This window comes from Hemitrygon akajei, chromosome 15 (genome assembly GCF_048418815.1).
Source record: "Hemitrygon akajei chromosome 15, sHemAka1.3, whole genome shotgun sequence".
NCBI lineage: Eukaryota > Metazoa > Chordata > Chondrichthyes > Myliobatiformes > Dasyatidae > Hemitrygon > Hemitrygon akajei.
This window is the reverse complement of record NC_133138.1, coordinates 73,862,734-73,875,776: the sequence shown is the minus strand read 5'-3', so window position 1 is coordinate 73,875,776 and position 13,043 is coordinate 73,862,734. Positions and strand designations below refer to the sequence as shown.

Sequence of the window (13,043 nt, the reverse complement as noted above, 5' to 3'; positions counted from 1 at the left end):
TCCTGGGTGGTGAATTAAAAGATTTACCACCCTCTGGCTGAAGACATTTCTTTTCACCTTAGTCCTGAATGGAAGCCCACTTATTTTGACACTATGAGCCATGGATTCAGACATCACATCTAGAGGAAAGAAACCTTAGATTAACCCCATCAAGCCTTGTAAGAATGTGTGTATAAATGAAATGATGATGAAACAAACCATGTGCATAGATATCTTATCTCCTTATCCCTGTTCTAAAGGGAAATCTGTCTATTCTGAGACTGTCGCACTATTGGAACATTCTCTCCATGTCCACTCTATCCAATACTTGATGGGTTTCAATGAGATCCCCTCCCACCATTCATCAAAACCCCATTGCATACAGGCCCAGAGACAACCATTCTTTATACATTAAAACTTGCACTCTGGTAGAAGGAACATCATGCTTGTAAACTTCCTCTGGATCATCTCTATTGCCAGCACATCCTTTCTCAGATATGGGCAACAAAAAAAAAACGCTCACAACATTCCAAATGTGGTCTGACTAACACCTTATAACACCTTAGCACATTACACCCTTGCTTTTATATTCTCGTCCTCTTGGAATGAATGCTAATATTGCATTGGACTTCCTTACTACCAACTCAATCTGCAAGTTAATCTTCAGGGAATCCTGTTCTAGGACTCCCAAGCCCTTTTGCATCTTGGATTTTTAAATTTGCTTCCTTTCGAAAATAGTCTATACTTCTATTCCTTCTACCAGTGCATGACCATATACATCCCACCAGTATATTCCATCTGCCACTTTGCCTATTTTCCTAATCTATCCAAATCCTTCTGAAGATTCCTTACTTCCTCAACACTACCTGCCCCTCCACCTATCTTTGCACTATTCACAAATTTGGCCAAAGATCATTTGACATATAATGTGAACAGTAGCAGACCCAACAGAGACCCCTGTGAATCATCACTAGACACCGGCAGCCAAGCAGAAAGGCTCCCTTTATTTCCACGGTCTTCTGCCAGTCAGCAACGTTTGCTCTATTCTGTAGTGACTAGCGAGTGCAAAAATCTTGTGCTGTGCAATCTTTTTGTGCAGTGCCAACAACATGTGTACACTGAGTTTTTAAGTAGAAATAAAGTTGAAGGTATTCTAAGGATAATAAACAACCCAGTCCACTTTCATTAAGCCAGTCCACTTTAAATGAACTAGCAGTTCCTCTGCACCTCTTGCCCTTTGCTTCTTTGGAATTTGACATAGTGATTCAATAACTTCTTCAATAAAAATCTGTATAAATAAGCTAAAATCTGCAGGCAAATCATTGCAAACTCCACAAGGTCAACATCGTCCACATCAGAAACCAGAAAAAGGAAACGTGATTGTTTATGATCATGAAATACACTTAAGATGCCAAAAAGATGACAACCCTTTGTGCACAATTTAAATTCCTTTGTGCACTAGTAGCAAAAGATGTGTGCACATGCACACCTTAGACAGAACATTACCGGTCAGCCAGTCTTCTTTCTGTGCTAGTATCTTTCCAATGATATCATGGGCTTTATCTTGTTCAGCAGCCTCATGTGTGGCACCTTATTAAAGGACTTTTGAAAATTCAAGTAAACACCATCCACTGACCGTCCTTTGTCTATCCTACTAATTTGTCAGGCAATATTTCACCTTAAAAAAACCATGCTGACTTCAGCCTATTTAACTATGTTCATTCAAGTCACCCAGAACCTCATCCTTAAATAATGAACTCTAACATCTTTCTAGCTTTCTGACTCCCTCAAACACCAGATGCTGAACATGCTATAAATCTAGAGGAACATGTTCAAAATAATGGAGGAACACCGCAGGTCAGGCAGCATCTATGGAAAGGAATAAATCGTTGATGTTTCAGGCCAAGACCTTTCATCAGAACTGAAAGGGGAAGCAGTCCGAATAAGGTGGCCTCATTGCGGCAGTACAGGAGACCAGGAACTGACATGTTGGAATGGGAGTGGGAAATGGTTCCCACAGAAAAGTCCTGCTTGTTGGGAATGGAGCAAAGGTACTTGACAAAACGGTCCCCCAATCTACGTCGGTTCTCACCGATGATGAAGAGGCCACATCAGGAGCATCAGATACAGTAGATAACCCCAACAGATTTGCAGGTGAAGTGCTGCCTCACATGGCTGGACTGTTTGGGGCCTTGAATGGACGTGAGGGAGGAGGTGAGCAGGCAGGTCAAGTACTTCTGCATGCAGGGGTAAGTGCCAGAAGGGAGAAATAGACAAGTAAATCACAGAAGCAGATATTCCTACATAAAGTGGAGTGTGGGAAGGAGGTAACGATGTGTTTGGTTGTAGGATCCCATTGAATATGGTGGAAATTGTGGAGAATGGTGCACTGGATGTGGAGGCTTGTGGGGTGGCAGGTTAGGACAAGACAAATTCTAACCCAGTTAAGGCAGTAGGGTGATGGGGTGAGGGCAGATGTCTGGGAAATGGAGGTGATGTAGGTGAGGGCAGTATCAATGGTGGAAACCCTGTTCTTTGAAGAATGAAGACATCACTGATATTCTGGAAAGGAAAGCATCATCCTGGGAATAGATGTGTTAGGGACAAAGGAACGAAGGAACCTCCCTCCCTTCCTGAAGAGTGGAATGACATTGCGATCTTTGAGTCCTCTGGAATGATTCCAGAATCTAGTGCATCTTGAAAGATCACTACTAATCTCCACAGTTTCTTCAGCTACCTCTTTCAGAACCCTAGGGTGTAGTCTACCAGGTTCAGGTGACTTATCTGCTTTCTGAAGCATCTTCTTTATAGTAATAGCAACTGCACTCAATTCCGACCCCTGACAATCTCGAATTTCTGCATGCTGTTGATGTCTTCCATAGTGAAGTGTGACACAAAATACTTAACTCAGTTCATCCTTTGTTTCTTTCTTGTCTATTACTCCAACTCCAACATCATTTTACAGCAATCTGATGTCCACTCTTACCTCTTACTTTTTACACATCTGAATTTTTTTTTGTATTCTGTTTCATACTATTGGCTAGCTTACCTTCATATTCATCTTTTCTCTCAATTTTTAGTTGTCTTCTGTTCATTTTTAAAAGCTTCTCAGTCCTCTAGCTTCCCAGTGATTCTTGGTATATTCTATGCCATCTCATTTGCTTATATGCTATCTTTGACGTCCCTCGTCAGCCACAATTGCCTCATTCTCCCATTAAAATACTACTTCTTTGGTATAAACCAATTCTGCTTCTTCTGAATTACTCTGAAACAACTCCAGCTATTGCTGCACTATAGTTATCCCTGCTGGTGTCCCCTTCTAATCAACTATGAATTTATTTAAATCTTACATCCATCCCACAACATGAGGAGTAAATATCTTTGTGTTATGACTCTGTCGCAATGTACAGACATGTGGAATTTAAAGGTCTAATGGCTTGTAGAAAGAAGCTGTCCCGTAGCCTGTTGGTCCTGGCCTTAATGCTGTGGCACCATTTGCCAGACAGAAGCAGCTGAAACAGTTTGTGGTCGAGGTGACTGGTGTCCCTGATGATCTTCCAGGCCTTCTCTCTGCACCTGCTGCTGTAAATGACCTCATTGGAGGGAAATTTGCATCCACAGATGCATTGTCTGTACCACTCTCTGCTGTGCCCTGCAATCAACGTTGGTGCAGTTCCTGTATTGGGCAGAGATACAGCCAGTCAGGATGCTCTCAGTGGTGCCCCTGTAGAAGGTCTTGAGGATTTGGGAGTTCATACCAACTTTGGCCAGCTTGTTACTAATGCCTCTGTAGTTACCTTTACTCCAATGAAACACTGATACATCAAATTTTAGCTTCGCCCTCTCAAACTGTAGGGAGAATTCTATCATATTATGATCATTGCCTCCTATGTTCCTTTATCTTACACTCCCTAATCAAATCTGATCAACACTCAATCCAGAAATGTCGTTTCTCTAGAGGGCTCGACCAAAAGGTGCTCCAAAATGCTATTACTACCCCACATCGTGACTACTGTTCAAAGGCCCGTATACTACTCCAGTCAGGGTCTTTCTTACCCATGCTTCTTAACTTCTTAACTCTATCCACAAGGATTCCACACCTTCTGAGCTTGTGTCATTTTTTCTAAGGATTTCATTTCCTTTTTTTAAATTGACAAAGCCATCCCACCCCCTTAACCCACCAGCCTGTCCTTTCACTATAACATGCATCCTTGGATATTAAGCTCCAGCTCGGAACTTCATTCAGTGATGCCTCTGTGATTGCCCACCACATCATACCAGCCAATTTCTAACTGCACTACAAGATCAACTATCTTACTTTGTATACTGTGTATATTCAAGTATAACACTTGAATATTATTCATCCTTCTTTTGAATTTTGTCTCCATATTGTCTTAAGTTAAATTCTTATCTCTTTCTAAACTTGTTCTTATTCATTATGCTAGAAACTTCCGTAACCTCTCCTACACTTTCCTTCCCTTTCACTCTTTACTTTTCCAACCTGTTGAACCCACTCCCCCACTGTTTACTTTTAAAGCCCTATCCACAACCCTAGTTGGACGATTTGCCAGGATATTGGTCCCAGCACGCTTCCGGTGGAACCCACCCTATCAGAACAGCTTCCTCCTTCTCCAACACTGGTGCTAAAGTCTGACAAATTCAAACCCACTCCTCCCACACCAAACTTTGACCAAACAGTGAACTTAGTTCACTGAGCTTAGCAACACTTTGCCAATTTGCTCTTTACTTGGGTAACAATCTAGAGATTTTACCTTTTTCATTCTGCAGTTTAGCTTAGTCACTAGTTGCCCAAATTCTGTCAGCAGAACCTCGTTCCTTGTTTTTCCTCTGCCATTGGCACCCATGTGAATCACCAGAACTGGACCCTTCTCCTTCCTGTATAAATTCCTCTGCAAGTCACATGAGATATCACAGACCCAGTCTCCAGACAGACAACACAGCCTTCAAGACTCTGCAACTTTGCAAAAGAGAATTGTGTCTATTCTCCTGACTATACTATCCTCAAATAGAACTACATTTTGAGGTAACAAATTCTCTATTTTGGATTAACTCTAGGCAGTGGATTTTGCAGTATTTCTCCTCCCAATTTCAATTCAGAGATAGGATTAGTAATGCCACTGCTATACTGAAGATGGGCTTTTCTTTTCTCAAACTTCTTAAAGCCTCTAATAAACTAGTGTTTTGAAATTAACATGAAAAATATGATCTTATTCCCAAGTTCTTTTTCCATGTATGGAACATGGCCGTTGGTGACGTAACTAACATAAACAGTATTTTCTGGCCTCTAGAGGCAGTTTGTTTTCTATGAACATCACTTCCTGTATGCAAGCTGTTTTTGTATTATTCCTTGTATGGGTTAACTTGGATTCAATTTGAAGCACCCGGTGACAGTCATCCATCTCCATCCTCTCTTATTTTGACCTTGAAACAGCAAAATATGCGAGTCTTAAGTTTTTGTTAATATTGGTAAACATATAGTAGATATATTTTGAAGGAAGTACAGTGGATTCCGATTAATTGGGCTAGTAGTTAATCAGGCCAAACTCTTATTTGAGACAACTTTTAACAAAAATAATTCAAGAAAATAGCTAAGATTCCCTTCATTTATTTGGGGCATTACACCACTTAATTTTGGCTGGAAACTTTTGCCTGTACTTGTGTGGCCGTTGGACACAATACACTGTGTTTAGAGTGAACAGTTTTTAAATAGCGTCAGTTGTGTGTGCTTGTGTTCAAAAAGCAGTGATTTTTGTTGTTGATAGTTGGCGAGAAATAAGCAGGAAGACAATTCAAAACTACTTCAAGAATTCAGGCTTGGGGATGCCAGAAACGGTTAGGAGGGAAAATGAAACAATTTCACTACTTGGGAACTACAAAGAATTTGAAGATATTGACAATCGTCTTGAATGTTACAATGAAAATGGAGATTTGGAGGTTGGAATCGTCGGAGGCATTGCATGGAGGCAGTCCACTATCTCCACCAGATGTCTGCACTGATTTTGTTCAATCACAGTCAATCAAAGGAACGTAACAGCAATTCCTCTGTCAATAATTATTAGGAACCAATAGACAGCTTTAAAGTACTGTAGTAGTATTGATAAGTGTTCTAATTTATTCTGTGTTTCATTTAAATACATAATTTGTTACAAACAAGAGAAAATTCTGCAGCTGCTGGAAATCTGAGCAACACACACAAAATGCTGGAGGAACTCAGCAGGCCAGGCAGCATGTAGAAAAAGAGCACAGTCGACGTTACACAATTTGTTACTCAATAAACAGTAGTTTCTCTTTTTTGTATCTTATTAATTATGCTCCTGAAACATGGCTAATTGGGGTATTCATAACTGAGCCAAAATGTACTGGTCCTGATGTGTCCTAATTAACCGGAATTGACTGTATTATGTTTATTGTTAATTGCGCCCCGACTTTGCTCTTATTTATACAGCACAGTTATGGAGTGTTGTGTGTATGTATTACCTTGGTTAACATCAACTGTGAGAATAATCAACAGTATTCGTATAGTCAGGCATGGGGCAATTCAATATTCAATTTAATACGCACTTCACTTAACATTCTGCAGTTTCACAAGTAAGATCTCACTAGAAATCCGGAAGAAAGTTTCCAGTTCAAGTGATATTTGAGAAGGTGCTTTACTCACTGCATAGCTTTGAACATAGGCACTGCCAGGGCAGTAGACAGTATATTACCCGTTCCTTATTGCCCTTGAGAAAGCTATATTCTGAGCCATAACAATTCTCTAGTGAAGGTAACTGTTTGATGCTGTTGAACATCCAATGATAGTGAAAGATGGAAGATATATTTCCAAATCAAGGTGATACATTACTTAGAGTCATAGAACACTACAGCACAGAAACAGGCCCTGCTAGTCTGAGCCAAGCTATTAATCTGCCTAGTCCCATCAACCCTTACCCAAACCACAACCTTCCATAACCCCCTCCCACATATCTATCCAGATTTCTCTTAAATATTAAAATCAAACCTGCATCTACCACTTCCACTGGCAGCTCGTTCCACACTCGACCACTCTCTGAGTGAAGATCTCCCTCATGTTCCCCTTAAACATTTCACATTTTACTCTTAAACCTTGATCTCTAGTCGTAGTCTCACCCAACCTCAGTGGAGAAAGCCTCCTTGCATTTACCCTATCTATACCCCTCACAATTTTGTAACCTCTATCAAATCTCCTCTCAAATTTCTATGTTCTAGGGAACAGAGTCCTAACCTATTTAACCTCTCCCTATAACACAAAACCTCAAGTCCCAGCAACATCCTTGTAAATTTCTCTGCACTCTTTCAAACTTATTTAAATCTTTCCTGTAGGCAGGCGATCAAAACTGCACACAATACTCCAAATTAAGCCTCACCAATGTCTTTTACAATTTCAACATAACATCCCAACTCCTGTACTCAATACTTTGATTAATGAAGGCCAATGTGACAAAAGCTTTCTTTATGACCCTACGTAACAGTGATGCCACTTCCAAGGAATTATGGATCTTTATTCCCAGATCCCTGTTCTACTGTACTCCTCAGTGCCCTACTACTCACCGTGCAAGTTCTACCCTGGTTTGTCTGCCCAAAGTGCCACCTCATGCCATTTACCATCTGCCATTTTCAGCTCTTTTTTCCAGCTTGTCCAGATCCTATTGCAAGCTTTGATAGTCCTCTTCACTGTGCACTGTACCCTCAAATTTGGTGTCATCTGCAAATTTGCCAAACTAGTTTTCCGCATTATTATCCAGATCATTGATATAGATGATAAACAACAACAGACCCAGCACTGATCCCTGCAGCACACCACCAGTCACAGGCCTCCACTCAGAGAAGCAACTATCTACTACCACTCTCTGGCTTCTTCTGAAAAGCCAATGTCAAATCCAATGTACTACCTCTTCTTGAATGCCAAGCAACTGAACCTTCATGACCAACCTCCCATGCAGGACCTTGTCAAAGGCCTTGCTAAAGTCCATGTAGACAATATCCACTACTTGCCTTTAACAACTTTCCTGGTAACTTCCTCAAGAGACCCCATAAGTTCGGTTAGACAAGACCTACCACGCACAAAGCCACGTCCACTATGCCTAATCAGCAGAACCACATTAGCTATCCTCCAATCCTCCAGCACCTCACCCATAGCTAAGGACATTTCAAATATCTGTACTAGGGCCATTCAATTTCTGCACTTGCCTCCCACAGGGTCTGAGGGAACACCTCATCAGGCCCTGGGGATTTATCCACCCTAATTTGCCTCAAGACAGTATGCACGTCCTCGTCAGCAATCTGTAGAGGGTCCATGACCTCATAGCTGCTTTGCCTCAATTCTACAGACTGTGTCTATTTAAGATTTCCCCCCATCTCTTTTGGCTCCATGCATAGGTGACAACTTCGATCTTCCAGGAGGACCAATTATGTCCCTTGCCATCTTTGTCCTCTTAATTTATCTGTAGAAGCCCTTAGAATTCTCCTTCACCTTGTCTGCTAGAGCAACCTCATGTCTTATATTTTAACATTCCTGATTCCCTTCTCAAATGTTCTTTTACATTTCTTATACTCTGCAAGTACCTTATTTGCTCCTTCATGTCTGTATGTGCTATCCTCTTCCATTTTTTTCCCTTAAAAGCCTCAATATCTTTTGAAAACTAAAGTTCCCTAAACCTGTTATCTATGCCTTTTATTCGAAAAGGAACATACAAGTCTGTGCTCTCAAAAGTTCACTGTTGAAGGCCTCCCATTTATCAGGTACACCTTTGCCAGAAAACAACCTGGCCCAATCCACACTTGTCAGATCCTTTCTGATAACATCAAAATGGGCCTTTCTCCAATTTAGTATCTCACCCGAGGACTAGATCTATCCTTCTCCAAAATTATCTTGAAACTAATGGCATTATGATCAGTCAACGTAAAGTGTTCCTCTACACAAACTTCTGTCACCTGCCCTGTCTCATTCCCTAATAGGAACTCTAGTATCACACTCGCTCTAGTTGGGACTTCTATATACAGGAAAATTTCCTGAGCAATTTTGACAAACTCTATCCCATCGACCCTTTTTCAGAATGGGAAACCCCAGCAAAATATGGAAAATTAAAATCACCTATCATAACCTTTTTTTTGCAGCAGTCTTGCAATCTCCCTACAAATTTCTCCTCTAAATCCTGTGGTCTGTTGGGTGGTCTATAATATAATCCCATTAACGTGGTCATCCCTTTCTTATTTCTCAGTTCTATCCATACAGCCTCAGTAGATGAGGGTCTCCTGTGCATCCTGCCTGAGCACTGCCATTACATTTTCCCTGACTAGTAATGCCAACCCCCTCCCTCTACCATGTCTAAAACAATAGATGTCATAATTCCAAGTGCTGATCCATTCCCTAAGCTCATCCACCTTTTCTATAATACTTCTTGCATTGACATGTACACAACTCAGAATATTAGTCCCACCATGCTCAACCTTTTGATTCCTGACTTTCTATGTAGGCTTTCTCCACAACCACTCCACTATCTGCACTGGCACCTTGACTCCCATCCCTCTGCAAGTCTAGTTTAAACCCCAATGTCCCCATAACCCTAGAAAACAGTCTGCAAGCATATTAGTCTCCCTCCCGTTCAGGTACAAACTATCCATTCTGTACAGGTCCTACCTTCCCTGGAATAAAGTCCAACTATCCAAAATTCTTAAGTCCTCCCTCCTGCACCATCTCCTTAGCCACATACTAAACTGTATGATCTTACTATTTCTGGCCTCACTAACACATGGCACAGGTAGCAATCCGGAGATCACAACTCTTAGGGCCTTGTCCATTAACTTAGCACCCAATTCCCCAAACTCACTTTACAGGACTTTGTCACCCTTCCTACCCATGTCATTGGTACCGACGTGGACCATGACTTCTAGTTGCTCACCCTTGAATTAAGAATGCTGTGGACTCAATCCCTGATGTCCGTGACTCGGGCACCTGGGGGCAACATACTATCTGGAAATCATATTCTCATCCACAGAACATCCTTTTTGTTCCCCTATCACTAGAGTTTGGCTCTTGTTCCCCCTTCCCTTCTGAGTCACAGAGCCAGACTCAGTGCCAGAGACCGGACCACCATGACTTTCCTTTGCTCGGTCATTCCTCTCTCCCCCACCCAACAGTATCAAAGTGTCGATGAATGGAACAGCCACACGGGTACTCTGCAATGGATGTCTATCTGCTTTCTCTCTCCTGACAATCAACTAGTTACTAGCGACCCACACCCTGGGTGTAAGTACCTCCCTGCATGTCCTTTCAATTAACCCCTCAGCCTCCTGAATGATCTGGAGTTCATCCAGTTCCTTAACACGTTTTCTAACACGATCCACTTCTTGCAGCTGTAGTCTTTCATGGACACTGTAGATCTCCCTACCTTCCCAGACCCTACAGGAGGAGCATTCCATTATCCTGCCTGGCATCCCCACTGCTCTAACTGTGCAAGAAAGAGGGAAAGAAAAATTAAATGACAAAAAGTAAATCTACTTACAGATTTCACTTGTCCTCACTGAAGCCTCCCGGAGCTAAAGCTTGAAATCCCCACCCTTACACTGGCCTACTCCCACACTGGCCTACTCCCACAATGGCCACTCCGCTTAAACCTAACTTCCTTTTTACTGGCCCTTGCCAAGTGCCTAATTGTACATAACCAAACCCCTCCTCGGGAACAGTGGAATGCAGAATGCCCCAACTACTCTGCTCACTTCTTTTGAATTCATTCTCAAGCAATGCAATCCAAGTGACCTGACCTGCCCCTGCTCACTTTATTTGAACTCTCTCTCTCTCCCGCTACACAATCCAATGTCTTCTAGGGGACTGTGGCTCACAGAATGTCAGAAACACTTGGAGAACAACATTTGCATGCTGCCTTTGTGCTTCTTGGTGATAAAGGCTGCAGGATTTGGAGTTACCAGAGTAGCACGGGTATGTAATTGTGGCACACTCAGTAGGTTGTCTACAATTCAGCCACATTCCAATGGTGGAAGGAATCAATGATCAATGGGATTGGGGCAGGGTAATGCAAGGACTTTATTCTAGTTGCAACTGCACTTATCCAGAGAAGTAGGAAATAATCAACCCTTAATTTATGCCTTCTTGTTTGATAAAAAAAAACTTTAGGATGCTGAAACTGAGTCAAGGGTACAAGATAGCCGTGCTCTGATCTGCCTGGCGCAGTTAACTTTCTGCTTAATTCTGACTCCCAATGCTTTGATGGTACAGTTTGTGACGGCATTCCTATTGAACGTCAGTAACAATTGGTTTATAATCTCACTTATTGGTAATGTACATTGTCTAGGGAAGAATGTCACTTGCCATTGATCAGCAAGTTTGCCAGTGCTGGTTTGGACCTGCAAAACAATGTCAATGATCTTTTCCCCGTGCTTAAACAAAATGTCTTCCCGATTTCTGTTACTACGCTAATTGTGCCAGCAGCAAACAGTCCAAATAAAGTTCTCTTTCAATGGAACTTCACTTGCTCAGCTAGCTTGAGATCAAAGAGCTCAGTATTTCAGACAGATAATTTATTCTTGCTAAATGCACCTCCGGGCAACAATACCAGAAATATTAGATCATACATTCAGCAATACAGACTCAGGCATCCACACAGCATAATGAGTTTGCAATTCAGTTTCAACTGACTAAGGACCACAGACAAATACTGAAAACATTTTAAAACAATGTGTTGAAGGCAATTTACATTTCAACGGGTCACATAAAATAGCCTGTGGAGTGCTAATTGAAGTACAGATCAAAGTACAGTTACTTTAAAGGCTTCCAAGAAACACAGCAGTTTAGCACCCGTCTTAAAAGAACAACCATTGCCTTCTAAAATTACATTAATCTAACAGAATAAATCCTCTCTGTCACACAAAATTGTTTTCTTGCCACGCTACAGAGACTGAGGTTGTGTCGACAGCAGTAGGAGGCTGGTAGGAAAGAGAGGGACTGTGCTCAAAATACAAACTGAAGTCAGTGTGAGATGCTGTTTGACAGCTTGGACTTTCATGGCAGATGGTGTACATCAGACTAGATTACATTCCTGTAGAAATCAGTTCAGAGTCACATAAATCACCGGGCCTGAAAGAAACTCTCAAAATGTTACTTTATTAATGTTAGTTGTGTGCCTGGACAGCATTTTCTTTTTAATAGTAGCTTGCAATTAAACGGCAGTACATTTCCAGGTGATTCAAAGAACAGAATTTGGCACAATTCGTTGCCATGCTGCCAAAGGGTGTATTTGAAAGTTTATTACATTTTTGAGGGGAAAACTTTGAAGCAGGCGACTATAAAAGATGAAGTTGAGGTGTTTAGGAAAGGAATTGCAGATGACCAAGGTCAAACTTGCTAATGATGAAGCAGGATGGGGGATCAGATTCTCATACGTAGGCCTGGAAGAGCTTTCAGAGATGTAGAGGGCAAGGCCATGGTGCACCTTGAAGAAGTGGATAAGAGGTTTAGTCTAGAATCTACAAAGAGGAAGGGTGCAGGAGAAATGCAGAGTAAAGTATTTAAGTGGACAATGGTGGATTTCAAAGGGTTGGGAAATTGATTCAGGGGGGCAACAAGAATAACAAAAACCTTTTGGCCCACCAGGAATTTGTTCACTCACTGCAGGAACAATCTGGTTATTCCCATTCTCCACATCTTTCTCAAAGCCATGCAATTTTCTTCCCTCAAGCACATAACCAATTTCTTTCCAAAAGCGACAGCTGAATTTATTTTCTTAGTACAGTTTTGCACTGTATTCCAAATCATGTTTACTCACCATGCAAAAAAAGCTTTCTCTCTGTCACTGCTGTTGCTTTTGATAGGGTTTTGGGTTTCAACCTTGTCCTAATAGAAGCAGTCTCTCTTTATTTACTCTGTCTGGATACTTGATGACTTTGATTACTTGTATCAAGATACTTGCTCACCTTCCTCTGCTCCAAGAACAAGTTTGAATGGGCAATGGCAGTCTCTGACCTTGAGGAATATTTCAGCAAATCTTTTCTGCACCCTCTCCAAGGCT

At 41.5% G+C, this 13,043-nt stretch overlaps 1 protein-coding gene across 2 annotated transcripts in view; it reads right to left on the bottom strand.

Annotated features, from left to right (window-relative positions):
* LOC140739453 (drebrin-like) overlaps positions 1-13,043 on the bottom strand; it is a 198,564-nt gene that overhangs the window by 57,070 nt on the left and 128,451 nt on the right. The gene's annotated exons all lie outside the window — the stretch shown is intronic.